Source organism: Lissotriton vulgaris, chromosome 10 (assembly GCF_964263255.1).
Source record: "Lissotriton vulgaris chromosome 10, aLisVul1.2, whole genome shotgun sequence".
NCBI classification, from domain to species: domain Eukaryota; kingdom Metazoa; phylum Chordata; class Amphibia; order Caudata; family Salamandridae; genus Lissotriton; species Lissotriton vulgaris.
Window position 1 is genome coordinate 406,431,885 of NC_141698.1, and position 27,871 is coordinate 406,459,755.

Below are 27,871 nucleotides of genomic sequence, written 5' to 3' on the forward strand. Positions count from 1 at the left end.
ATCCAACCCACTTTAAAGCGGGAGAGGCCCAAGTCATATACCCATAGCTCCTGGGATGAGGAGTGAGGTTTGGCTTAGGGGCATCTCGCTGAAAAACAAAAGTTCATGTAATCTCACTTAAGGATGATGAATACATTGTCATATTCTGAAAATATTATCCAACAGCACTGAACAACTCTGTTAAAATCCTTCAGTCATTGGTCGAATATCAGAACTGCTTTTTAGCCGGGTAATTCTCCCACCTTTCTAACTGTCGGCTACTCGGAATGCCTTTTATGACTTTCTTAATGCTTAAAGGGCGACCAACATAATTCAGTAATCATACAGGAACAATACGTCTTATGTCCCAAAGTTCTATTGGGGCTCCTCCCTGGTTGTGTAAGTGATGAGTTTCAACAAATCCCTGCGTGGCTCATTCCCTTGTCTTCTTCCGCCACCAGGCACTTTGTATATCCTCAGGAAGAAGAAGAAAAAAATTAAAAAAGACAACAAATGGAGGAACCGTGAGTAGGTTTACTTGCCCTGCTACTTCTAGAGGAAAGGAAGTGAGGGACCACCAGTGTCTTCGTTACGCACTACAAAGGTGAATAGGTGCAAGGGAAGGGTACTGTAGGTTTAAGAGCAGAGAGTTAAAAACCCACTAGTCGCTGTTCTTCCACTTCCACCAACCCACCCCAAGAACTTTGCATGCACCTGAGTGTGGCTTGGTGTAGCACTCAGTCTTTGTCCTCCTGGCTCTCTCTTCGCGTCGTCCCTCGTCTCTCTAGAGGACAACAGCGGTGGCTCAGCGTCTCGCTCAGACAAAGTCTCTCCTGATGTCTATTGGTCCGCGTCCTCCACTTCTTCTTTCTTTTGTCTTCCTGCTTTGGGCCACACCCCCTTGCCTCAAGAGCCTCCTCTTTAATCACCGGTCATGATCTCAGTAAGGCACACATGAAACCTGACAGCTGTGTCTTCAGGCTATTTAGCTATCGAGATAATAAGCTGAGAAGCATCTGCATATGATACCAGGGCGAAACCATGCTTCCTGATAAGTCTGGCCAGGGGAGGGACATGGATGTTAAACATCTTTGGTGATAAGGCTGATCCCTGTGGAACCCCACAGGGAGTTGGAAGCTGACTGACTGCCAGCCCTCCCATTACAAGCTCTGCTCCCTCGCCTACAAAAATGATGAGAGGAGGGTGAAAGCTGACTCCTCGATCCCTACTTCCTGCAGCGGCTGCACTGACATTGCGTGGTTCACGGGGTCGAAAGTTGCTGTCAAGTCTAATAGTACGAGGACTGCTTTGCCCCCTCTATCCACTATTCTACAGATCTCCTCAGTTGCTACAGTCAGAGCAGATTCTGTAGAGTGGTATGTTTGAAAGCCATGCTGAGTAGGTTCCAGCAGGCTGTTGGTGTCCAGGTACTCAGTCAGTACCTTATTCACTGACTTCTCCAAGATTTTAGCTGCTATGGGTAATCCAACTATCGGGTGATAGTTCTTGGTCTCCAAGGGATCTAGGGCGGGTTTTTTCAGGATTGGGCTAATCATTGCTTTCGTCCAACAGACTGGGTAGCTACCTGATTCGAACACTTGATTGACTAAAGGAGACAATTCATCTCCAGATGCATAATTGCAGGGGGACAAGGGTCTTTGGGTGAGCCAGATTTTATAGAAACAAGAAGTTTACATACATCCTCTTTTCTTATTGCTGGGAAGCTTACTAATCTAGAGTGTATTGGTCCAGCCTCATCCAGTGGTTGATCTGGCTTGTCTGGGCCCGTACGGATATTCAGGAGGTCGTCATAAATTACTTGGAAGTTGTTCTTAAAAAATATGGCCAGTTTATTGCACATACCTTGGTCTTGTTGGAACACATTTGCCTGCTGTGATTTAGATAGCAGTGTGACCGCTTTAAAAAGTTCCTTGGTGGAATTACCGGCTTCCTTGATCTTGGTTGTATAGAATAATCTTTTTGTGGCAATGATTGCGTCCTTATACTGTTGTTGTAGCGATATTTCTGCTTTGCTTGTTATTTTTCCAGATAAGAGTATGCAAGATCCATCAGCTTTCCTCAGCATATCACTACTCGTCGTAGTGATATTTCTGCTTTGCTTGTTGTTTTTCCAGATTAGAGTATGCAAGATCCCTCAGCTTTCCTATTCGGGATTTTAGGCTCTGAGTGTATTCTAAAAAACCTTTGGCCTCATCAACCTCCTCCTTTTCCCAGGCCTCCCTTGTAATTTCCAAGAGTGTCCTTGGTTGTCTTCCGTACAACATTTCGAAGGTTGAACACCCAAGGCTGCTCTGGATCTGACTCCCTATTACGAAAAGTGCAAGGGGCAGGAGCTGATCCCAATCCTTTCCTTCCGTGTTCAGCATTTTCTTTAGGGTAAATTTTAGGTTTCCATTATACCTCATGACATGTGTTCAATTGAGGGCGGTATACTGATGTCTTGAAATGTTTAATATTTAGGATCTTACATACTTCTTTCATGAGGCGGGAAACAAATGGGGTACCTTCGTCTGTTAATATTTCCCTAGAAAACCCTACTCGGGAGAAGAGTTTGATGAGTTTTTCCGTGATGTCTTTGGTTGTGGGGGCTCTCCATGAAAAAGCCTCGGGATACCGGGTGGAGTAATCCACAATCACTAGAGCGTATTCATGTCCCTTGTGGGTTTTGAGCAGAGGACCGATCAGGTGCATTCTTATCCTCTCAAACAGGGTTCGTATGACTGGTAATGGTTGAAGGGGCACTGGCACTGGTCTATAGGGGTTCTTTTTCTGGCAAATGGCACATGCTTGGCAGTGTCTCTTTATGTCTCCGTAAACCCCAGGCCAATAGAAATATCTCAACATGCTCTGGGTGGTTTTCTCTATACCAGTGTGTCCTGGGGTAAGGTGTGACTGGGCGAAGAACATTATCTGTTTTCTAAAGGCTTGCGGTACTACCAGTTGTGCCAAGGCCTCTTTTTTCCCTTTTTCTATACAACAACCTGTTTTTTGAAAAAAATAGTGGATAGGTAGGGGAATTACTGTCATTCTCTTCCTGGACTGCCCTCCAGGCATTCTGTAAGGTAGGATCATTGGTTTGAGAAACCTGAAGTTCCTATCTAGGAGCCATGTTTTGGGAGTGAGGAGGGCCAGCAGTCAGATGTTCTCGGGGTTGACTTGCCATGTCTTTGCTTGTTGTCCGTGTATAGTGTTTAGGAACATACTAAGAAATTTCGAGTTGTCCATACCGATTATCAAGTCTTCGGGGAGATCTCCCATAACTCCTACCCTTATAACTGAGGAAATACCACCCTCTGGGGTAAGACTCACTTTTGCTACCTGATAAGGTTTGATGTCTCCATGGACACATCTTATGTGTACCAGGTCGTCGGGTATCAATTGTGCCGTTTTGACCTACTCCCCCTGGATCACCGACTGCCTGCACCCTGAGTCTAGCAAAGCTCTCACCCATTGTCCATTCACCAGTACTCGTACATGGAAAGCGAGCCCAAACTTTGCACAATAGAGAATGGTCTTTGGAATGCACCCCACATCCATTGGTTCTTCTGAGGATTTTTTGAAGGGCACAGCCTGGCGATGTGGCCCACACTAGCCACATTCAAAGCACTGGGGACCCCGTGCAAAAGTGACTTCAGGACGTTGAGGTTGTGCTTTCAGCTGGTCTGGTTGAGGCCTACTGCTGTTCCATTTTACTTGTCTCCGCTGTTATGTTTTTCTTGTTCTCCTAACTGAGTACAGGGCTGCTCCGTGGTGAGATGGGTGTGTTGCTTTAACCATCTCTGTGTGTTTTATGGTAAAGCTTCCAGAAACTGTTCTAAGTAGATCTTGTCCAGGATCTCCTCTTTACTACTCTCACTGGGCTTCAGCCATTTGTCGGCGGCGGCCTTAAGGTGAAAAAACAGTGTTTTCTGGAAGGTGTCTGGATCCTTCCTGCTAATATATTTTTGTAAAGAAATACCCAGAGGTCCCTGAGGGCTACTTTTCACATTCTGGATTTGGGAGGTGATCTGGACCTAGTCCTCTGCTAGCTTCTGCAGTCCTTCCATCTGCGCTGCCATGGTGTTTTTGAACATATCTCGGTCTGCTTGAGCCAAGGACATTTGGCACTCCACAGCCCATTCTAGTTTTTGTCCCTTTATCAAATGTTTTATTAAATTGTCCATTATGGATGTACCAATGGACGACTGCCCACATTCTCCACCACTTGTCAACAAATTCCGGCATGGCTCCTTCTCTTGTCTTCTTCCGCCACCAGGCACTTCGTATATCCTCAGGACAGGACGAAGAAGAAGAAAATAAAAAGACAACAAATGGAGGAACCGTGAGTAGGTTTAATCGCCCTGCTACTTTTAGAGGAAAGGGAGTGGGGACCACCAGTGTCTTCGTTCTGCACTACAAAGGTGAATAGGTGCAAGGGAAGGGTACCATAGGTTTAGGAGCAGAGAGTTGAAAACCCACTAGTGACCGGTCTTCCCCTTCCACCCGACCCACCCCAAGAACTTTGCACGCACCTGACGGAGCCACACTCCTCCGGGAGTGTGGCTTGGCATAGCACGCATTCCTTGGCCTCCTGGCTCTCTCTATGCGTCGTCCCTTGTCTCTCTGGAGGACAAAAGTGATGGCTCTCTCGATGTCTTTTGGTCCGCGTCTTTGTCTTCTTCCGTCTTCCTGCTCTGGGCCGCACCACCCTTGCCTTGGGATCGTCCTCTTTAATCACCGGTTCCAACGCCGTGACGTTGAGTTTGAGGGCAAGGCTTACATAGTAATAGTCCCTGTTAAAGGAACCCTGGTGGGAGCCGGTTGCTTCCTCCGGAGTTGCGTGTTCCCCTCTCCAGGTCCAGTCCTGTATTTCCTCCTGTGGTAAAGAGAGCAGAGGACCAGACTCATGAGGCACACTCCACCTGTCTTGTAACTTGTCCGTTCCCTCCCTATGTTCTGGGAATCCGTGACACTAACCTAGAAATATCCGATGAACCTGCAGCTGCAGAACAATAGACCCTGAGAATACAAGGAGAGCCACAAACATTTTGATATTTTTGAATTATAACATAATTATCTTGACCTTTTGGAGGACATCATAGGTCAAACTGAAGCATCTTTTAAAAGGAGAATGGAATTTGGGAAAACGCTTCCTCTGGCAGTCCTTGGTTGTATTGCACTGTCCACAAATATTGTGTTCCATAGATTACTCTATTATTTCATTAATCTTCAAATATGGGTACCTTAGGCTTTCCTCACAGAACTGGGTACTCTCATGGCCAGCTTCATATCAAGTGCACATAGATACCAAGTAGCCTTGAGTTAAACCTCCCAGTCATGTAGAGAGATATTGGTATTCCAGAAATGAATTATGCAGGGGTCATGAGAAACTTCCAGGACCTCACTGAGGAGAATGGACTCCAACTATAGTGGTTTTGCTCTGTGGAATGCTGAGTGAGACCATTTGTAAATTATGGTGGACTCCAACAACGAGTCATAAACACAGAAGGTACTACAGCTCCTTTATGTATCAGAAGTTGTAGACAACGTATAACATGGTCGTATTGGGCATTCCCTAACTCCACAAAGCCCTTAAAAGTGGAATTGAAAATAAAATGGGACATTGACAAAGGCTGTGAATTGTGGTGAAAGGAAGGCTTAAAGTTTCTAAATATACACACCAGGGGGCATATTTATGAGAACTGATGCAACGCTGCATCGCGTCAGTGCTGGGTCAGAAAACCTTGCGCTGTGACACTTGCTTACAAAATTGATGCTGCATAGTTATGGTATGGTGTAACAGCTACAAAGGTTCAGGGGAAAACTTTTCTGTAAAAAGGAAAAGAAAACACCAATGATCCTGAAACTAAATCACAAATATGGGTGGGGCAGTGCAACAAAGGATAAAAGAGAAAATTAGATGTTAATTCTAAGTAGATTATTGTAGAAAACTTTGCTGTTATTGGAAATATTATATGCGAAATATGAATCATACAAAATCCAATGTAAGCATACAATTGGCACTAACACGGCTACACACAACAAACATATATTAGTACAAATCACTGTATAATGAAGGAATGTAATTCTGTACTTTTACAATAATTTCCTATATGTTAAACCTTGGTAATTCCTTACTGGATTCCTTTCAATACTAAGGGCCTTATTGACAGTACCGTAGATCACCGAATCAGTGGTGGAAGTGCAAGCGTGGAGAGCTCGGCGGTCTGACCTCCATATTACAAGTTGGATGCATCGCCTTTGTGAAGACAGCCCTGGATGACCGAGATCGCCAACAAACTGCTGACTGTCGAGTACGCGATCAGGGAAAGGCAGCTGCCATAGAGCAGAACAGAGGAGCTGCTGCACCCCCATCCGTATTTTGAGTTACCTGTTCCATGAGAGGACTGTGGCGGTCCAACCGCTTGCTTCAAGGTGGCAGGGACAAAAGATTTTAGGTGCATACTCACCCCTTTCTTGTTCTTTTAGGCATGATTCTGATGTGTATCCATTTCTCCAGGTCCCACCTTCACAGCAGGATCTTCAAGTCGACGATTTCCACCCTGTTTGTGGTGATCTACAGGTAAGCCCTTTTTGTAACATATAACTAATGCCAAGACTGCCCACATATGGGTATATGGTATTTTTCCACATATATCATGCATATGTGTACATCCGACACATCTGCAGTCGAAATGCACACACAGGCATCAATACATTTGGAAAAGTCCTCACCACAGCTGCAAGATCCCTCCCTCCACACTGTCTGCCCCATGGTCAACTAGTAATATGGTAGTCTTTGGACTACCTGCATGGTGGGCTGCTGGCATGGGATGGATGTGGTCCTACGGAGGTCAGACCGCAAAACTCTTAATCAAGGCCTGTATGTTTGCACCTATGAATTAGTCTCTGCTTCATGTGATTGTATTTTTCTGCATACACTATGAATACAAGCTTCAACTAAGTGCTGCTAAACTTTATTCCTGATGATCAGCCTAATATAATACAATTATAAACACTGTATGCTTTATCTTTTGACTGGAGTACTACAGATTGTCAAATGCATCTCAATATTTTTTGATTCAAACCATGCTTTACCCACGCATGTGGACCTTTTCACTCTGAACAAGTCAACACACACGCTGCACCTAAACACCAGCATTAGTAAGTCTCTTTTCTCATAATATACAGCATACATTAGGCAAGATCTGGATGAGTGGTTACTTTGGTGCATTTTATTCTCTCTTCTTTTCTGCTAATTGTCTGGCTCGAAGTTATCGTGTCTGATCCTCACATATACAGGACATGTCCATATACTAATATTGAAATCTAACTTATATTTAAAGGACTAAGCACTACTCGCATCATAACACACTTTTAGAATATTTCCCATTTAGAGATAAAAGTGTTTTTGTTTCTGCGCATGGACAGCGCACCGCGGCCGCAAAATATTTTACCTCAGTAATTCCTTAGAAGTTTAGGAAATTTTGATACATATTTTAATTAATTTAATTTGATATACATAATTTAGTCCATTCTCCAGTTATTGTTAACTTATAGATAGGTGGCCTGTTTAGAATTTCAGATGGGTAGTCTTTTGTTGAGCTCTATGGTGTCTAGTACTATTTTAGGTGCTGGGTTGAATGAGGCACTACCCTGACTGTCGGTGAGTTTCGAGTTTCTCAACCCAAGGTAAATTCAATTCCTTGGTAAGGTTCTATGTCCATGAGGTTGTTGGTTTCTTACCTATCCTAACAGTCCTTTGCAGTAGATGGTGTATGAAGAACTCTTTTTCATAAACATTTTTAGGCAGACTTTAATTTGCAAACTGGTTAGCGCTTCTGATGTGGTTCTTGGAATTTTGCACTTGTGTTTGGGAATGTAATCCCTATGTACCTGTGTAATTTATAAACACATTGTTATAAATGTGGTCCCTAGTTTGCAGAGGTGGGTACCTTTGTCCAAGTAGGGGCCCTTGCTTCTAGTCAGGGTGAGGGAGCTACATTCCTAAAATAACCCCTGCTCACCCTGTCGGTAGCTTGGCACGAGCAGACAGGCTTAACTCAGAGGCAGTGTGTAAAGCATTTGTGAACACATACTGTAACACAGTGAAAACACTACAAATATACACCACACCATTTTAGAAAAATAAGTAATCTTTATCTAAACCATGAACAAGACTCGGACTTCTGGTGCCAATACCCTTCTCCAGCCCCTTTCATCCAAAAGCCAGGCATGCACTACACAAACCTAGCGGAGGCACACTGGATGGTTAAGCAAGAAAATACCCACTGTCCAAAAGTGGTATTTTCAAACACCGGATGTAAAAATCACCCTCACTAAAGATGCATCTTAACATTCTGAGTTCAGGCATACTAAACGTTATATTCCAATCTTGTTCCTAGGGTCAGTTATGTTTATAGGATGTTATAAACAAGCTCCCCATTTGGCCTATAGGGAACAGATAGCCTAGCAATAGTGAAAAACAAAATTGGCAGTATTTCACTATCAGGACATGCATACACATCAGGGCATGTCCTACAGGGATACATTGGGCCTACCTTGGGGTGTCTAACATGCAAAAAAGGGAAGGTTTGGAGACTGGCAAGTGTGTGCACCTGCAAAGTCGACATGGCAGTCCAAGACTACACACAGGCTCTGCAATGGCAGGCCAGAGTCACATTTTACAGGCTGCTTCTGTGGGTGGCACAATCGGTGCTGCAAGCCCATCCGCAGCGTTTGATCTACAGGCCCTGAGCACACATGGTGCATTGTACAAGGGTCTGACAAGTAAATCAAATAAGCCAATCATGAAATCACTAATTCATAACAATACTTTACAAAGGGAGCACTTGCACTTTGGCACTGAACAGCAGTGGCAAAGTGCCCAAAGCATCTTGACCAGCAAAATGGAGTCCAACACACAGCAAAACACAGGAAATAGAGACAAAAAATTGAAGAGAGACGCATGCCAATGGTGCCAGGTCTAACACACATGCTAGTGGAACTATGGTTCCTTGGTGAGTTTTTGGTTCTTTAATATGGATTGTTTACATTTTTTTAGTTTTAGATATTTTGCACAGTTTGAATACCTCGTGTACTTGCTTACATTGCAGAGATTATGGAGATATGTTAGTGTGTATTTAAGAGTATATTATTTCTTGAACTGAGATTTGAAAACACTGTATGCTACACATAGGTTAGCAATACATAACCATGAATAAATTGTTCTTTGGGTCTATATTTACTACTGCCCTTTAACATACACTATCTTGGGCCTGAGTTCTAGCATATGTGTGTCCACAGATCTAGTCTATTCATTCATTTGAGCATACTAGTTCACACTTCACAATTTAGTTGCACAATTCTGTCCAGTCTAGTTGGTGATGGTTCTATTTACTCTTGCACTGCTATTTTGATATGCATGACACACAGACAGTCTTTTGCTTGTAAATATTTTTGGGGGACCCCCATAATACTTCACTATGTTGTTATTTATTCACAGATTGAATTTGATGGTTGCTCTCAAACATTGCTATGTCCTGATGATGATCTAACAAATCAATAAGGTTGAAACACTCTCAGCATTCTCCTTTGGCAAACCAAGTGAAATTATACATTGCATGCTGTGTGTTTTTTGTTTACACTGAAATTAGTAATATTGTATGTTTGTTGTATCTAACTTTCTGAGTACCAATTGGATCTTTATATTAGATTTTTGATTATTTATGTTTAACATACAATATTTTATCCCATTGTTGGACTGAGCCACACATTTATGTAACTTCTTCACACTATCATTAGTGTTTCGTTTTTACAAAAAATATTTTACCTCAACCGTCACAGCTGTTACATTCTGTATTGGCCCCATGTTCTTGGGAATAGAGCTGCCCCTGTTTGATTTAATGTTAGTTGTTGTGCGGAGCATCATGTCACAAGTACTAAAGATGCGTCAAATATTCCGATGCATCAGTGAGAAGAATGATGCAAGTGTCTTAAAGCAACTACTCCCAATGTGGTGCAAAGCTGATTTCAATATTGTAAAGCACCTTTACGTGCCACAAATCAGCTTTGCACCAAGTAGGAGTGTGTGGCATTGTGGGAAGCTACAAAAAATGACACAGTAAAATCCACAGCACTTCTGAACACCAATGTAACAGGGGCAAATGGAGGGCAACAACACCAACCCCAGCCAAGATAACCATACATAAGCCCAGGGGAAGAGGAAGATCAATTTCAATGAGGAGGAGAACCAAATATTAGCTGAGGTGACAAAGAAGGAACACCTTCTGTTTGTCACCTCCAAATTGCCATCAGGGAAGTAGGAAGGCATTTGCAATTCATAGTGGATAAAAACAACAGTGTAGGCCAAGCAAAGTGATAGCACTTGATTAGATAAGAGGTGGCATGACTACAAGTGGAGGACCAAAGATAAACTGGCAAGGACCCTTAAGTCAGCCATGTGAATCAGAGGAGGACCTGATGTCCATGAGGAGTTGGACCCGTTGAAGGAGCAGGTGATGGCACTCATCCCAACAATGTTGGTGGTAGGAGTTGCCAGATGGGATAGAGCTGTGGTTGAGGACCTGTAAGATCTACAGGGTAAGTAAAAACAAGGACCTATATAGGTAAAACTGACATGCAGTACATCAACACACTTTGTTGAACTACACTCACTGTGTGCAAGTGAAAAAGCAGTAAAAGGTCATGAATGTCTCACATATTAACTCTTCCCACACATACGTGTGCTGTTGTTGCCCAGTCACATTGATTTCTGTCCAGCCCCACCAAGTTACTTTGGTCTATATCTGATGGGTTGCCTCAGTCCAGTATGTCCTCTGAATTCTGGGACTAATAGTGTAATATACAGCATGATAGACCAGGACTACAAGTCCCAAACTTCATAGGGAAAACCCTGGATTGGAGCAGTACATCATGCATAGACATTGGAAACTTTGCCGATATGTCAGTGCCAATGTAGGCCCACTTGCACCATGAAGCAAGTGTGCTTATCTTGGGGATAGGCAGTCAAAAGTTCAATGTAATGTAATGTAAAGTAATGTGGTTTGCCAGAGAAATACCTTCTCTCCTAGATGGTATCCAGGTGCTGAGTATGTGCAGACTCTCCAAGTAGGATCACATGAAGAGCCAGGTGTACATTCATTAACACTAAACCATATATAACCATATGTGAAAGCAGATAGATGTGAAACAGGAATTGTGAAATCTCAGGATAGGGTAGGTGTCCAGGATGAGGGGCGGGTTTCTGGGATGGCCGGCAGTGAGATTTTTGGACCTAGTCGTGTGGGCAACCAGGGTATGCACATGTTGCTGAATATCTTCACTACTATATTGAGAGGTTTAGTATGAGCTATTACTCTCCATACAGGTAGGCATGTGACAAATGTTGGTGGTGTTGGTGTCTCCTGAGAGGCAATGTATGATCTGGGTGTCATTAGTGTTGAGATGAATTTGAATCCCTGGGTCTGAATGATGATTGGTGGAGGGGCCATGTACAAGTGCAAGTGACTGGGGCTGAGTGAAGACATGTGTGGTCCTTGCAGATTACCATCTTAGGTTCTGAGGAAATGGAGCAAGATTCTACTTTGCATATTTCCAAGTGTGATGGTGCCTATCCCCTTTCAGAGAGGCTTCTTAATGTCTACTATTGTGGCCTCTGGAGATGACTGTGTGTGTGCTAGGAAAGTACTGGATTTCATGCAAATAAGAAAAGTATGATATATACATGCCATTAGCCATTTCTGCAGTGTGTCACGGATGCTTACTGTGTAGAATTGTGTGGATTTGTGTCAGATACTAGGCCACAACATTATGCAAATTGCATGCTGGTCAGTACATCAAGATAGATTGGGGTGTTCTACTATGTGAAAGGCACAGTGCAGGATTATATGTAATACGTAACATAGAAACGTTACTAGGTCAATGCTGGAGTGCTAACTGATGGCTAGGTGGGATGCAGCCATCCTGGTGACATTGTGCAATAGTCTCAGCAGTGGTGTCAAGAGGTTAATGTCACATCAGTGTAGGCACAAACCAAAAAAGCAGCATATCATGTCAAATGGGGCCCTTAGCTGCACTTACTCTTTCAGGCAGGCCAGGACAGCTAGCTGCCTGGCTGTGTTGCATTGTATGTCATTACACAAATAAGCACCCTTGTTTATACAGAGCTTTTCTGAACAATGTAAGTGCATTGCCATGTAAAAGGCAACAAAAGTGTAACATGGCCTCATTTACTTGTAGTTATATGTGTTCCACATATCCCTGTGTACTTGAAAGTGAATGCAAAATCACTCTGAATGTCACCAAAGTCATCTATGAATCCATCTATCATGGATCATTGTTGAAATATTTCTATTTCTTTCCAGAAGAACATGCAACACCTCCGGTAGAGCAGCTTCTCCTTGATGACCAACCTGTTTGGTGATGCCATCTAGTCACCATGGATGATGACACCTTCTTATCAACTCCTATAGTCTTTTACATCTTCTCTACCAGTCGTGACAAGGGAAAATGATGTTACGGGGTCTCCAGAGGACCCATTACCCACAGGTCATGCCCCATCTAGCTGTATAATCACAGCTGAGGACTCCAAAGACCCCCAATTTGAATTTCGCAGAGAGGGATAGGAGTCCAGCAGTGAATAGTTGATGAAGTGAGGGCCGGGATGGAGACCATAGCATGTACCCGAGAAGGAGTCAGTAGGTGTCTGAGCCCTAATAAGGGTATCACAAAGTCTATCACTGACACCTACCCTTGGCTCCATGGGATTGATGACTCCCTAGCTGACATTGCTGGTGTCATGATGTAAAGGGTCCAACAACTGCCTTCTACATCTGACATCAATGAAGATTACCACAAAGCTGGGGGCCATCCACAACATCATGGAATCTCTGGAGGGCAAGTTGGACTTCTACATGGCAACAATAGGTGTCCACAATCGCAACGTTGTTGCTTTGTGGGGAAGCCAACAGACCCTTGCCAGGGATTTCCAGGCTGCATTACTGGCACAGTCAAATACTGTGTGGACTGGGGAGCCACATCTTCTGCCTCTGATGTGAGTGTGCCTCTATAAAAAGCCACAACCTTATGCATTATAGAACCTCCAACACAGAGTATGTAGAACTATTTTTCTGCTTAGGCTGAACTTACTCCCCTTAAGAATTGTAACAGGAGCTTGAGAGGGGCTTTCCTAGGCATGAAATAATCTGCCACGTATGTGGCACTTATGTACAAGACTTACATTCTGTCCTATTTGTTTGTCCTATATTACAACCCTTACGCCAGAGTTATTTAAGACCTTCTTTCCTAAAGTACATTATTGTCACAGGAGAGGAAGCTCGTAATTGCCTGTTGGCACCCCCTTCTGAACTAGTCTAATTTTAGAATAATATTGGTTTACTGAGTACATAAAAATTGGATATTATTAGAGCTATTTTGGTGTGTTGTACATTTTAACTTTCACATTTGATGTTACGGATATCATCAGGCACAAGTGTACATCAAGCGTCTTATAATTCCATTATTTTGCTACTTAATATGCTGCTAGCTATTGTGTATTGTACTTTTAATCGTAAAATCTTGCTTTTACTATGAGTTTTTAATCCACAGGCATTAATTGTATTATTCCATATATATATTTTTGTAATTACCGCAAAAGTCTATCTGAAGTTTTCTAAGGATTTAATGGTTTTAACTGAACTTGTTATGTCCCTGCACTTGCACTTTATTGCTACTTACTATGCTGCTAGCTATTGTGTACTGTACCCTGAATCGTAAAATCCTGCTTTTACAAAGAGTTTAACCCTCAGGCATTCATTGTATTATTGCACATATACATTTCTGTATTTACAGCAAAAGTCTAACTGAAGTTTCCTAAGGATTCAATTGTTTTAATCTGATTTGTTAAGTCCCTGCACACTTGGCACTTGAAAGGTCTCTGAAACGGATTTTGTATACACGTTCTTTCCTTGTTTTACATGTAACGATGAATTTTATGTTGTAAAAATTTAACCTTTTCTTTTATGGGTGGGTTGTGACGATCTTAGATGTATATTTTTATTTGGAACTCCTCAGAGTCCCAAATTATAATAATAAATTGAAAATATGTGTGCCTCAGATGCCGCCCTTACAAACATCACCAACTACAGGGAAGGCACATTAGCCTTCAGAGGAGGAAGATGTGCACTTTACCAGTTTCCTTTGGAAAACTGCCAGATACATTTTGTCAGTGCCTCCTGGCTAGTTTCCTTGGCTTAATATCATGCCAACTCTTTTGTCATTCAGTACTGTACTTTTTGTTTTTGCACCTGTTAATTATAACCGCTTGTGGTCTTTTCAACAATTCTACCTTCCCTAATGGCAGTTTGTACCTCCCCATTTAAATACTACTCACCTCCACATATCGTACAACATGTCTCCCAAATCGACTCTGCCTGGTCATCATTAGCTTCCCAAAAATCTACAATTAAACTCACAGTAAACATTGTGAGGGACCTTTAACCTTGACTATAATTTAGTCATAAATACACATTTTTGAAAATCCATAATGAGTATTATATTTTTTGGGCTGAAAGGACTACAAATGCCATGGTGTAAGTGTAAAATCCTAACTCACTTGTTTGAATCTGAAGAAAACTGGCTAAAGTCAATTACACTTGTTTCTTTGGATAGGCACCACTGCCAGTACAACCACTGCAATGGTATAATGTGTTGTCTCTCAATGGAATGTCAGTGTGTAAAAACAAACTGCAATAACTTCACTGACACAAATTGGTAATCTGCTTCTAATCACTGAAATATTTACCACCTATAATTGGGATGTGTAAAGCATGTTAGGCCATAACATTCTTCCACTCATCCACATAAATGTAGCTCAGTGAACATGAAACTTTATCATCCTAATATGAGAACTCCACTTTTATATTGAAGAGATTCTGCAGTACATACATCTGCATGGCTGTACTAATAATAGGCGAACACTCATGCCCATAGTCCTCAGGAATTATAATCATACCTATGCCACAAAAGGATACACAAGGCCATCCAACCCCTTGAATGTCAGTATCTAAGAAAGTCAAGGGTTTTATGTCGGGAACCTGTGTCAACCGATAATTGGTCAAAAATGGTTCACTTGGATAAGTAGGGAAAATGTGTTCCTCTGCCAAATATGTGTTGAGTGTGACTGCAACCCCACATTACATCTATTGTACATTGTACTTACATTTTTCCTATAAGTACCAGACCACGGAACCAGAAAGAATGCAAAAACATCCCCAGGGGAAGAGCAAATTAGAGATATATAGGCATGAAACTTTGAAAGTCGTGGACCAAAGTTAGATGAATGAGGTGCCACACTTACCAAGTTGTCAATGACAGTGATGATGGACATCCTCCAGGCAGGTATGATTACATTCCAATTAGTAACCTGCAAACAAAAATGCCCCCCTTGCACAATGGTGCAAGAATGTTTGTGGTAATGCAAGGCACCAGTGGGTGTTCCAGTGCAGCCAGGGAGCAGAAATCTGCAGTGATAAAACTATTCTAACTATACCTGCCCTATCACTTACACACAGGGTGCAATGGTAGGAAACTACCTGTGTTTGTGCTCTGTGTAAAATCACTAACTGAGCCCTACACTATACCCATACAAAACCCTAATTAACACTATGCCAACTAACTATAGCTCATAATCTTTGTGAGGTTAATGAACATTTCCAGTATTTAACCAAAATCAATTACATAGGAAAAACGTTATCAGCACCACTGCATTACGCCTTCAAAATGTACACAGCTAAGAGAATCATGTTTTTATGCTCCAATATAGCAATGTTGTGAAAAACAAAATGTAAAATAATTGATAAAATAAATGTAGCCTTTTAAGGGTTCACTTTTGCCCACACTTTAGAGTGGACTGCATTGCCCAGACTGCCCCTGAAGAGAGAGCGACTACCTGAAGGGCACTCTACATAACTCTGTAATTCTGCAACCCGCCGGACGCCACCTGCACTCCCCTCCCCCCTTTGGAGTAGTCAAGTCAAGTCAAAGATATGTTTATTATGATCATAATCTTTAAACAGGTGCAAGAGTGGAGTAGAAGACATTGCCCAGAATGCCACTGGAGAGAGGAGGGGCTACTTGAGGAGCACTATAAAGTATGTAGTACTTTCATGACCCGGGCTGGGCCACCTCATTGTTTTTTTATATTGTGCCATCTCAAGTTACTCCTTCCTTTGACATGGGCAAAACTAAAATCGTGAGTAGTTCTGCTGCAGAAAGCATGGTCACCACTAATGACTCCTTTTTGTTGAGTGCTGCCAGGGTGCTTTTTAAAAAAAATTGCATTGACAGAAAGGAGACTTCCTCTGGCAAGGGGGAGAGGAGGTTTACCTATTTGCACACAGCAGGCCTGCATCCCTTCTAATAGTGGCATTTCCTGTTTGTCAGTACAGCTGGAGAATGTGCAAAATGCTTGTATAAATCATATAGATATTTTTTTAGGTCAATGAAACTCCTGTTAAAATGAAGAGAGGAGGCACTGGGCAAAGGAAAGAATGGCAAGGGCCTAAGGCTAGTAACACTGGGACAAAATACCCTGATGAAATATGTATCAGGATTGCAATGATTCTAAAAAACACATTTAAAGCCCTTGCAAGATCGCTTTGATAGAATTGAAGCAAGTATGGCTAAAATGTCTCAGTCCAAAGGTTTGTTTATTGTACAGTTAATAAAAACTCACAATGTAAAAACATACAAATATATAAAAGTAAAGCCATGGTTTCAATTAAAATATAAGAAGAGTGTGCAGACTCGCTCATTAGGTTCATAAAAGTCATGATATGTTTTGGTAAAGGCCATAGAGATTAAGGGAACAGAGTACTCCGAGGGACTTAGCACAGCTTTGGCTTGGCTAGGGCTTTAGGTGAACCATGTGACTGTTTCATGAGTCTTCTAGCCACTATATCGAAGAATTTTGTTAGTCTACGGTTTAACTGAGTCTCTTCAGGATTAAAACACAGCATCACAGCCTGTCTGCAACTTGTTATGCCCTTCTGGTTCCATAGGACCCGAACTAGGGATCGCCTTATATCCATGAGATTTGAACAGATGCAAATGATGTGAATAAGGTCCTGTTTTCCTGATGAGCAGAGTCGGCAACAGTTTGCTGAGCTTTCCCTTTTCCAGGGTGCCAAATGCGGTAGAATAGGTATGATGCCAGGTCGCATGTTTAAAAACTTGTTTTTTGTTGTCTGCGCGAGGCCCATTTTTAGATATTCTTGTGGCTTCAGAGCATTGTAATCTTTCAACACTGCCCATCCATGGGCTCTTTTAGCCAGGGTGTCTTTATCCTCTATACATGAAATCATCTTGGTTACTTTTGTTACCACTTTTCTGAAGGTTTTGAGGTCTGTTGATGACTCCTAGAGGTTTGTTAGTCCCAAGGTCTCCAATGATTCTTGTAAATAGTTCCTTGCGGGTGAGTTGTCTCTAATGAAAAGTTCGGTCCAAAGTTGGGCGTTTAAGGATCCATGGTCAGCATCTTTGATTTTCTGCCAGCTTTTAATGAATGCGCCTCTTCTCTCCACCGTTTGTTTCTGTACCTCGAATTCGAGGCGAATTTGAGCGGGCCAAAGACTTTAGCACTTCTGTTGTTATTCCTCCAGCCACTCCTTCAACTTTAGCTACCTCTCAGGCTACCTCTCCAGATGTCAGCAACTCCAGTATTGTTGCCAATGGTGTAGCTTCTAACTTATTTTCTGGTACCGAAGTAAGGGCTAATGTTAATCTTATTTTGTGGCTGCAACAGACCAGTCGGGGCTTACTCTTGTACTCAAAGTTCAGGCCAAAACTGTATCTATGAATCTTAGCTGTTCAGAGGTCTAAGTGGTTGAGCTAATGGATTCTCATCATTTTAAATAATTTCTCATTATTTTTTTATGACAGTGATTTTTCTGGTTCTATCCCTAGGAACTTTCAGTCTTTATTTTGAATTGTTGACAAACTTAACTAATTTTAATGTTGGATCATCTAATTTTAATATACTGATTTATGGCAATTTTGATGCTAAACTTGGTTTTATGGTATCTAACAGTAGCTCTCTGCCTCACCGTAACATGTGTTCTGTGACCGTCTCCTCTCAAACTACAGGTGCTTAGTTTGCTTGTTTGGTGTCTGCCCAATCCTTCAAGATTTCTGGAAGAATTAGTTAAGTCTAATTTGGAGATTTCCCTGGCTTGTTTATCTGAGACATCTGGGAGGTGTAATTATTTTAGAGCACTATGCAGCGTAGTAAACAATAATTAACTCAAGCTGACTGCTAGATCTATTTGTTTCCCTACTTGCTGGTTGGCAGATCCTGTTCACAGGCAAACACTGATCTGAGACTAGTTTTGTCAGCCACCCCCAGAAATCCTAGTGCAATTAGTTTGGCTTGGGCACGTTATAAAGTGGCCCTGAGAATTAGGAGGTACAAAAGGGGGTGGTGATGGATGGACCATCTGAATCAATCAAACACTCACACCCAGTCAAAAGATCTGGGTTTAATCCATCACCGTTCTTTAGCCCACTCTGCCACCCCAGTTCAGACATGGCTATATGCAAATCAGTTTGACCCTGTGTCTCATGGGAACAGTCCAGCCCGAACTGCCAAGCCATGTCTTCCCTGGACCGGAAACAAGCTTCCGAGGACCGGTTTCTGGCATTCCAGCCATCTTCAGCCCGGCTTGCTTGAATCCAGTGGCAAAGTGAGCAAGGGACTCACGTCTGAGCATACCCTGCCACACTTATGGCGGATAAAAGCGGTACAAAAAAGGGTGGTGATGGAGTGAGCATCTGAATTAATCAAACACTCACACCCAGTCAAAAGATCTGGGTTTAATCCATCACCGTTCTTTAGCCCACTCTGCCACCCCAGTTCAGACATGGTTATATGCAAATCAGTCTGACCCTGTGCCTCATGGGAACAGTCCAGCCCGAACTGCCAAGCCATGTCTTCCCTGGACCGGAAACAAGCTTCCGAGGACCGGTATCTGGCATTCCAGCCGTCTTCAGCTAGGCTTGCTTGAATCCAGTGGCAAAGTGAGCAAGGGACTCACCTCTGAGCAGAGTGGGCTAAAGAACGATGATGGATTAAACCGAGATCTTTTGACTGGGTGTGAGTGTTTGATTGGTTCAGATGCTCCATCCATTACCACCCCCTTTTGTACCACTTTTGGCCACCATAAGTGTGGCATGGTATGCTCAGACGTGAGTCCCTTGCTCACTTTGCCACTGGATTCAAGCAAGCCGGGCTGAAGACGGCTGGAATGCCAGAAAGGGCTGGACTGTTCCCATGAGGCACAGGGTCAGACTGATTTGCATATAGCCATGTCTGAACTGGGGTGGCAGAGTGGGCTAAAGAACGGTGATGGATTAAACCCAGATCTTTTGACTGGGTGTGAGTGTTTGATTGGTTCAGATGCTCCGTCCATTACCACCCCCTTTTGTACCCCTGAGAATTAGGAAGTATAAAATCCAGAAAGCTAATTGGGATCGTCTTTGTAGTGCAGCCTCGCTTTATAGTTCAAGTGTATTTTGGAGAGCGGGTAATGAATTCCAGGTACAAAGAACTACACTGTCTTTAATGAGTAGTCATAATATGGGTGACCAATAGGTAACATTTATTGCAGCACTCCTGATGATGTTGACAGGGCAGATTATTTGTTCCTAGATATCACTGATAGGCTCCAAATCTCTGGATGAACTGATTACTGATCTTAACAGTAGCTTCTCCTCCAAAGTTCCTGGGCCGTATGGAGTCTCTATTGATATATTTAACTGTATAACTTATCTCTTGGCACCGCTGTTAACGAATGATTCTGTTAATTTAGACCATTAAGCACTTCCTCCCTGTTGGTCTAGTTCCATTATAGTTTTTATTTATTTTAAAAGGCAGCTGGACTGACTCTAAGTGCTAAGTTTTCACAAAATATCAGGCCAGATTGGAACCAAAAGATTGGAGCCAACGAATTACCTGGACTTCATGAAAGAGAAGCTATATGCTCCACATAGGAACTCCTGGAATATACTGGCTGATCGCAGGCATAACTACAAAAATACTATTGTAAATTTGGATTAGTATGCTTTACCGTATACCAACAGTCATCCTCTGTTTCCCAAAGAGATTCTATATATCTTGGTCCTGAGGAAGGTGGTTTCACCACTGAAACACACGTAGACCATCACTGAGAAGTGGTCCCTGAGAGTTTATTCCATCGAGCTGTGCTCATTGGCAATAATTTACTTTGTCCTCTCATATATAACTTGGGACTCTCCATAGAATTTTTTTTTGTAGTGTGCATTTGTAATAATGTGGTTTGAAGGAGTTTGAATTTTGGTAATGAATGAATAGGTATAGGTCTTTGTGGGGTGTCTGTTTATACCAGTCAGTCAGTATAGCTTTATTCGATTTTGGTTTAAAATCATAAAAGCGTACAGTTAAAAATCAGTTACAAGTAAAAACATACATACAATAACACATAATATATGAGGTTAAAATGTTTTTGCCCAGCCTGTGGGAATAAATATCTTAATTATAGCGTACTTTCACAGGTTAAGCTTAGATCAAACAGTAATTAATAAGAGTTCCAATACTTGGGAGTATAAAACAAGGATTCCTGTCTGGTATTGGTGGGAAAGCTACGGCCGCTCGGTACATGGAGTCCTCTGCCCATTATCATGTTGCAGCCTACCATTAGGCTGGATGTGGCGATACACAGCATTCTAGGGTAAAAATCATGCAGATCCCAGACGGAGATTGGGCCCTTACCTACTTGGGGTGCACAGGTACGCAGGTATAGGACAATGTCTCTCTGCCTAAATCTAACAAGTACTAGGTCAACGTCAATGTCTTTTGGGAGGGAACCCAGCCAACCCACCCTTCTGATACTCAGTATTGTACCCTCGAGGTTAGGTGGCAGGGGTCTGTTTTTTGCCAGCCAAAATTTTACCTTATTCAGCAAATCATGTTGTCTCTCGGTTTTCCCAGGTGTAAGTAATGGAACTCCAGCGAGGACACATACAAAAGGAGCTGCCTCCAGAGGGAGTTGGATAGGGGTAGCTTTTTTTATTCTGTGCTCTAGGAGCAGTAATCTGCGGCAAAAGGGGTTTTAAGAAAGTTGTATGGGCTGTTGAGGCTGGTGCGTTTGGGACTATTGATTGGGTTGGAGCCCTTTTATCTTGCGTAATTGTCTTGGGGTCATTGGGAGTAGTAGGTGGGTGGGAACAATTAGGTGTTATAAAGCATTTATTTTATTTATTGGCTAACAAGTTAGATTTGATGATTTCCTCCATTCCAGTCAGCCTGTCCCCTAGTATGTTTATTTTTTCTATTAGTGGTGATATAATGGAGCTGACCAGTTGTTCAATAAGGGATAATTAATTAATTAATTAATTAATTGCAAGTTTATATAGCGCTAGGATCGACTCCCGGAGGAGTATCTCCGCGCTTCGACCGCTGCGAAACCCTTCCTGGCTTCCCTGAGAGATGGTCCCTTAATGGGTATCTCCAGGGTGAGACCAGGCATCCCCGGCGGTCTGGTGGGGCCGTTAGTGCAGATGAGGCAAGCTTATGCCCAGAGTTGCCGAGTGTGATCGCTGATCAGAGTGGGCACCGAGGCGAGAGAATTATCGAGTCCGCTGACCCTGGTCCAGAAACCTGCCGCGTCGGGAATCGAACCCTGGTCCCGGGCCGTCCTCTGCTCTCGGGTCTGCCGCCCCTAACCAGTGAACCACACTACTAATAAATCCAGCTGTGGAGGAGAGGCTGGAACGACTAATTTCTCGGCAGCCTCAGGAGTCGTGTAAGAATTGCTGACTGGAGCTGTGGGGCTGGAGCACAATTTTTGGAATTTTGATTGATTCCCAATGTAATTAACCCCACTACGTTTCCTTTTAACAGATGGGAATTGGGGGGATACTATCCTTTGGGTGTTTTCAGTGTTGGCTTTTTTGGATGAGGGGGTGGGTTGCAGGGGGCTAATAGTATCATGTAATACACAGGAGCTTTCAGCAGGAAGCGGCGATTCCACTAAGACATGTTTGGTTTTACAAAGGGTGTTTAAGTCATCTAACCATGCAAAAGCGTACTCTGTGTCTACTGTTTGTATGGGCTGGGGAGATACGCCTTTATCAACTTCTCTAGCAATGAGCAATGCTGAGCTGTCTATATTATCCCCCTTGCGAGTCATAGTGTGATTTGGGTGTATCAGAATAGTTATCGGCAAATCTTACGCATCGGATGGGAGACTGTAATTGGAGAAAGGCAAAGTCAATAAGCGGAGAACCAGAGGAAGCAAATGTCTTTCTTTACTTTCTCTTCATAACGATGACCCAAGGGGGTGGCCCCGTCCCATCCTCCTCGGGCCTCTGAGGGCCACAGAGGGCCCCCCCTTAGCCCGGCGTCACCCGCGCTGCGGAAGGGGCTTTGTATTTTTCTGCGCCTTCCGGGCGCATCAGTGGGCGGGAGGGGGCGGAGCAAAAGAAGCAAAGGTTTGTGGGGGTTGTGGTCCCCCCGCTCGGCGGCCTCGTGAAGTTCCGGTCACGGCGGCGGGGGGAACCAGCTGCCAGCAAGGATGGTAGCGCCGACTGTGCCCTGCACGCTGATTTCCCCAAATCCTCCGGCGAGTTCTCTTTGTAAATAGCCGCCCAATCTTAAAAATCACGAATGCTGTGACTAATACTTGAAAATACTTGAATGTTTATATGCTCCCTTAGCTTTCATGAAGCATCCGAGAAAATAACCAGGCGTCTAGTTGATGCTGGATGCCGAGTGCATGGAGGCTCCTTATCCCAGCTCAAAGACCGTGCCAGATGGCAAGAAAGTTGCGGTGGCAGAAATGAAACTGGCTTTACACAGGAGATTACAGCAGCTTACAGGTAAAGTACAGGTAAAGTTCAAATAGTCTTTTTTTCCAAAAAGAGACCCAGCTCCTGATTTAACTTCATCAGGTTGTCAGTTTTCAGCTGTCGTCATTTTTGAGCTTTTCATCAGCGTTTTCGTGGGTAAACCAACGGTACTCACAGCAGGACACAGCAGGATTTGTTCCATAATCTTTCCCTTCGAGCGGCTGTGGCTCCCGTATAACCCTCCTAGAGACAAAGCTTTCCCCTAGCCTCCTGCCGCTTGGGACGCTGGAACCAGTAGTTTATACATATATTGCTTGTTATTTAAAGAAATGCTTTCTGGAAAACTTAGCAATCCAGTTTTTGATAAAATACAGTAGCTTAGCACAAATGTGTGTATTTTTGTAGATGTAGATGGTCTCCGTCTAGGTGGAGGTAGGTTGACTGCCTGGAGAACAGGAAACTCAGGCAGAAAAGGACCTGATGATAACAACCATTCAACTAACCTTCTGAAGTGGAGAGCCAAGATATACCGCTGCCCACGGGTTAGAGTGTATGCTGATCTTGGTACAACACCTATAGACACTGGCGTTTTCAAGATATGTAGTTCATTCTCTTTAGATTAAAAACTATGATTACGTAGCCACTTCCCTGACATGGCTGCACAGTGCTCACCTTCTTTTTCCACCCTTAACTGTCTTCCTCAAAGATCTTTATTTGTTAATCTTCTTTCACTGTAAACTCTCTGAGCCGAATCAGGGTGCTGTACTACACGTGAAAAGCAGCACAGGAATCTAAGACCTATCTTAATGATGCTACAATACATATGTCAGCCAATAAACCCAATAAGCCCATGCAGATGACAGTCTGCGCTACAGTTCCACATACAGGCCTTCAATGTCGACTGATGTGACAGGAGGACCCTCAAGTCCACCCCTCACAGGCATAAAATATTAATTGTTTTTTATTATAGTGTCAAACTATTGGGGGCACATGTGAGCAAGTTCATAATAGAAGGACCTTGTTGGGTCTTAAATGTAGGCTGTAAGTAGTTGAGGGCTCACACTGCTGTTTGGTTTAATTATTTATGTTCAATCTTGGAGACATGGGTTGAATGGCAACAAACACTGCAAAACGGCATGGAAATGATATAGACCTAGTTGCAGCCCTCTTGATGTCTGCAATGGGCGGTGTTTCTTGCATACAGGTGCACCATCTGTTATTCCTCATTATGATGTCAACTCTTCTCTGTGTTGCAAGCTCTGAAATGAATGGCCCACAATATGGTGATCTGAAATGGCTGCTCTGCAGACAGAGCGCTGTGACTTCTCGGACACCATCCTTGACGCACAAGCCACAACATAGAGAACATGGCCATGCGTCCTTCTTCGGCCATCACCACCTTTTCTGATTTAGCAATCGAAAGCTATCACTCCTTGAACAGATGTTGTGTGACCTACTTTAATGTGAAATTTTAGCACCAAAATGAAAGAGGCTCAAACAATAGGCAGAAAAGAAATGTGTGCAATTTTCCAACAAAATTACACCCATAACGTGCTTAACTCTGTGTGGAATGGCTGCAATTAGAGAATTGAATTGGCGACTGTACCTTAAGTACAAATGTGACACTAGGCGGACTTCGCTCGCCTTTACACCCTAAACCAAAGATAAATCACATTTATTGTTACACAGCAATGGCATTGTTAGAGCAAACATGGGAGTTCACATCATCAGCTGGATATGGCTGAGATACCCGCCACCCCCTCTCGACGCAATCCCCAAGGATGGGAACACGGAAACGGTTCTGAACTTTTGGAAGGCGGGAGGGAGTGACCCTCCCGGCCGTATTTATTAAAAATATGAAACAAAAATCAAAACATTAAAATAACAGTTTCATATTATGTACAATTTCATTTCCACATTACGATGTTTGGCTAACCTTAACATATTTCTAATACAAAGGTTCTCCTAGTCGAACTAACATCCTGCAAAACATTTAACTTGAAATTGTACATCCTAACGTTAAGGGCCAACGGCAAGGTCGTAACCGTTGTCAGATCCCTAAACCAGAATTACCCCCCCCACTCGGGAGGGGCGACCGCACAGAGGCTGTACCTCAAATGCATCTACCAATTTCCCTTGACTTGACTGGGGCCCCAATGAACTCGACGCCATTTAAAGGTCGTCCGAGGACTCGTGTGAGGTGTCTAGAAGGTAGCGTAAACCCCACTCCACACAACTTACCACATCTGCCGTCGCAGGTGTCCTGGCCCCGGGAAATTCCCCAGGAGGGGCCCGTAGCCCCTCCTATCAAGGAAGGGGCCTTGACCGCCTTTCCTTTTCTTTCGGCGGCCCATCCTTAGAAGGAACCGCCTCCCCGTTGAGGGGCCAATGGCCACCTTCCCCGGGCGCTCCCATCCGTAATGGGTGACGCCCCCCCCATAGGGATCTTCCAATTACTGCTCACCGATCATGACCTTACTGCCACAGGCCGGATAGTTGACCGGCTATCCGGACCCCCCACACAACTCCTGCCTAAAGGTCATGTTTTAAACTCTTTAGCCAAGCTATGAGGTCTCCTATGAGTAACTCATTCCCCACCCGGGACAAATGGACCCCATCTCCCAAATACATACTGTCCCCCTTGATACAACCATGCGGAATAGAATGCAGTGTACTTGAACGAAACAATCTACCCAACTTGTTATTTATTTTCTTCACTGAGTGATTCAGAGCAGAAACCGAAATCGCCCCCCGCCACACTTTTCGTGGAATCATATGGGACCATGCAATTGTGCACCCTGGAACTCTTCTCGCCAACCAACTCACAGTGGAAAGCATTGCCTCGAGAAGCAGTCGTCTACCAGTGGTTACCAAATCATTACCCCCAAGATGGACTATGATTATAGACGGCGGTGACCTTGTCCGCCCTAACAAACCCTCCATAAAATTTTGAAACTGGTCAATACAGAGCCCGCCCCTTCCGTAGAAGGTCACCCTGTACCCGTATTCCCCAGCCACGTGAATCATGTCACCTGCTTTGAATACGTCCGCGGCACGCCTCACGTATGAGTGGCCCACGACCCACACCACTTTTTCCGCAGCCGGTGATGTTTGACCGCTGGTTCCCAGGTGTCGGGTCGACTGCACAGTCCCCCCCGCCTCGTGAGCTTGCGAAACTGTAAACCAAACAAAAACAAGAAGCGTGAGTACATGATAGCAGCTTCACAACATGTGCAACCGCACATACCTTTTGTAACAATTCGAGGACCAACGCCCCAAACGTTTCACTTTCTCTATACTCAGACCCCTGGCTGTAGCCTCAGTAGCAGCCCCTATCCGAAAGGAATGGGTCCCAAACTCGCCGGGGTTCAAACCTGCGGCCGAAAGCACCATTGCAAGCACCCGCTGGAACTGAAATCTCGTCAGTGGGGTGGCATCAGCGTGCCTCAACAAGGTCCCCCCCCATGATGACGCCCTCTGCGCTAAATATTCCTCTAAGCAAACAACAGGGCACATGGGAGATCCGGGAATCCGATGTATTACTACACAATCCCCTATCGCACCCTGATCGGCCTTGGACCTGACAAACGAGACAGTCATTTTCTCCCCCTTTACCTGAATGTGCTCTCGGCACAGTCCCCCCACCGTATCCCGCTTGTTCCTCGCCACCAGTTCGCTTACCCGCATTGCCCCATGGAATGCTAACGCAAAGGCGGCCCGGAATAACACTGTTTCATACTGGGATGAACATGTCGCAGGGAGTACGGATAATAACAGGGCCAACCTATCCAGACCTATCGGGTGCCTCTCATCTACTCTGCGACCCTCAAGGCGTTGCCACCCCCGTAGCGCTTTCTGTACCACAAAGGACGCTGTTGGGTCCTGGATCCCATGAGCCCTTGCCATAAAGGAAATGGCGGCCCGATGCCTCTGGGCCGTAGCTACTGATTTGCCTGCCCGATGTAAAGACAGCAAGAATTTTACAACAAGCTCTTCCTGGCCCCAAAGCTCCCCCCTAGCAGGACCCAAAAAGGACCAATAGGAACGGAACGCCCCTTCATATGCCTTCCTTGTCCTGGGTGCTAAACTCTCTCCCACGAGGTTTTGTAGTTCGGGGCACCGAGAGACCAGAGAGCTTCGGGAAAGGGTGCCGCCACCGGGTCCGCTGTGGGCAGAAAACCCCAGAAGGCCTGCATACGGAAACGAGAAAGCGCATCAGCCGCTTGGTTCAGCACCCCTGGGACATGTCGCGCCCTAAAGATCACATTCAACTGCATACACCACAATACAATTTCTTTAAGCAGTCTCAGAATCCATTTGCAATGTGCTGCCTGACTATTGATACACTCTACCACGGTCATGTTATCAGACCAGAACACAACAGAGTGATCTCGGAACCCCTCAGGCCATGTTTTCAGGGCCACCAAAATAGGGAAAAGTTCGAGAAAAGCAATGTTACTCGTCAGCCCGCCTTCGTGCCACCATGACGGCCATTTTTGAGCCGACCATTGATTACCGAATATGGCGCCAAAACCTATACTCCCCGCCGAATCTGTCCACAGCCCCAGCTCCTCGGAGGACACCGCCGGCTTGTTCCAGACAATTCGACCATTGAAATCCGCCAGGAATGCCAACCAAATGCGCATGTCCTGGCGAATCTCTGCCGAGAGCCTCGTGCGGTGATGTCCCTCTTTAAGGCCGACCATGGCTTGTGCAATCGAGCGGGAAAAGGGGCGGGCCATTGGGATTACTCTAAGGGCAAAATTCAACTGGCCCACTGTTTGTTGCAATTGATGCAGGTTCACCTTAGTCTCTCGAATACATGTTTCAAGGGATGCCCCGAATTTCAACACCTTCTCTTTGGGCAACCGAAAACAACCTTCCTCCGGGTCGAGCTCGATCACCAGAAACTCGAGTGAAGTCGAGGGACCCACAGTCTTACCTGGTGCCAATGGCACGCCGAAGTGATTCATCAAGACACAAAACTCTG